Source organism: Schistocerca americana, chromosome 7 (genome assembly GCF_021461395.2).
Source record: "Schistocerca americana isolate TAMUIC-IGC-003095 chromosome 7, iqSchAmer2.1, whole genome shotgun sequence".
In the NCBI taxonomy this organism is placed as follows: Eukaryota; Metazoa; Arthropoda; class Insecta; order Orthoptera; family Acrididae; genus Schistocerca; species Schistocerca americana.
In genome coordinates, this window is record NC_060125.1 from 435,632,290 (window position 1) to 435,634,512 (window position 2,223).

General features: G+C 44.5%; 1 non-coding gene across 1 annotated transcript; it reads left to right on the forward strand.

Moving 5' to 3' along the window:
• Positions 1-1,877: 1,877 nt before the first annotated feature.
• On the forward strand, positions 1,878-1,951 carry Trnat-ugu. Its single transcript has one exon. It is a non-coding gene; the product is annotated as a tRNA-Thr (tRNA).
• The last annotated feature ends 272 nt before the right edge of the window (positions 1,952-2,223 follow it).

The following is a 2,223-nucleotide window of genomic DNA, read 5'->3' on the forward strand; positions in this document are numbered from 1 at the left end:
ATGGGACTCAACTGCTGAGGTCATTAGTCCCCTAGAACTTAGAACTAGTTAAACCTAACTAACCTAAGAACATCACAAACATCCATGCCCGAGGCAGGATTCGAACCTTCGACCGTAGCGGTCTTGCGGTTCCAGACTGCAGTGCCTTTATCCGCACTGCCACTTCGGCCGGCTTGCAACGGAAGTCTTAGCAGAACATGTCTGTTACCACTTGGTGACAACAGTCGGATTTTTCTATCGTTTCGGTCGGGTCTTTATGCACGGGTCTTTCCTGGTTGCCTCTGGGAGGCAGTCAGCATTTAATAAAGTTCAGCAGCTGCAACATCATCCCCGTGCTCCGAGCTGTCGGGGTGCCAACAGTCTTGTAGATGGAATGTATTAGCAGCACCGGCGCCGTAGTCTAATTAATTTGACCCCTTGTCGCCATACACACATATGTGATCTGTATCAAGGGCTCCTAGTCCGGATCAGAATTGTTCGTAATAGTGATAACCTGGTAATGCATACTCTCACTCACAAACTTTGTAGGACTCTGTAATGTGGTAGTTGATACTACTCATGTACGCGTATTCAGCCAACATCTCATTAACCAAGTTCCATTGTTCTTATTTATATTCCACTCAATATTTTTGTCTGGTAATATTTTAGGAATTCTTCCAATAAATCACTTTCTGATACCAAAATCTTTCTATTCTTCAGTAGCTGAATGACATATTTATTATCAGGGCCCTTTGCCAGATATGAGTGATCAGCTATCAAATTACTATAAACAGAATTAGAATTATGTCGAAGGTGCAACTCTTAAACTAACCACAAACAAGGCCATATAATAGTTTCCTCCACGAACTGTCTGTTGCAGGTTAGTAACTGTAGCAGTTAAAGGGGGGAGAGGGGGGGGGGGTTGGGTGTTTTAGCCTAACTAATACGAAATTCCTTAACGAATTTGGGTGACATGTCCACAACTCAACCCCGGCACCGCGAATAATAAGGTGACCCGTGCCCAGGGTTATTCCAGGTTGTCTCTGAGAGGCAGTCAGCATTTACTAAAGTTCAGTTTTTCCTCTCCCTACACTTAATTCCACCTTAGTATATAAAGCTGGCACGAATTTACTGTGTTGTCCTCGTTATTTAGCTGTGGATTTTTTTTCATGTGGATGTGGTTTTGATAATGCAAATTGATGTGAAAAGTTTTATTGGGAGACTAGGAAGCGTAACATAAATTTTAAAATTTTTTCCAAACGTTGTGCGCTGCATGTTTTGGTTTGTTGCCTATTCACGTGAATGTTAACGCAAAGTGATGCTAGGATGAGACGTAATGGGATTCAGTCCGGAAGGTGTAGTGTGATGGACAGAACACAAGTTATGAACGAAAATGGGTCACCAGATGAGCTAGTTCACATTCCCTCGGAACAGGATGATAGAAACACTGACGTGAGTTACGATTCAGTATCTGGTTACAAGCGTAGAAGTGAACGGAACATTATGGGAGAACAAGCAGACGGAAGCAACAAAAGGCCAATCTTGCCAATACGATGTAGCAGCGCACGGGACTCGTGTTTCGTGTCACCAATCGGTGCTCCCGAGGCTAGCAGGTGTCGAATTTACTATTCCAGATTTTTGGAGAAATATAAGAAGCAGCGAGAAAGAACAGATACCATCTTCATACAGTTAAATCTAACTGGCCATTGACCTCCTTCTGTGCTGGATGCACACGCATTGCCCCAACTCTTACGGGACTCGGTAAGATTGTCAGCCGCGAGTAATGAGTGTAATGGCCAGGGGCACTACGAATGTAGTGTGTTGACATTAAGTTGGAAATGTGAGTCTCACGGGGAGCGTGCCATGGATAAATCCCTGCAGTCGCACTATCCTCTGTACCCTTGGTGGCTCAGATGGATAGAGCGTCTGCCATGTAAGCAGGAGATCCCGGGTTCGAGTCCCGGTCGGGGCACACACATTCAACTGTCCTCCTTTATGTATATCAACGTCTGTCGACAGTTTATGGTCTTGATTTAATTATTTCATTATACGTAGATTTCGTTAGCAGAGAAGAGGAAGGCTGGCTTAGCTAGGATGGAAGTGGCAGTCACCAAAAGAACCGCCGTAACGGCAAATAACAGTGCCAGGTTACCGAAGCGAACTTTAAGCATTAATGTGTTTGCAACTGAATCCCTCAAAACGCAGAGACGAGAGCATGTTGCGGTACCTCACAGAGAGTAACGA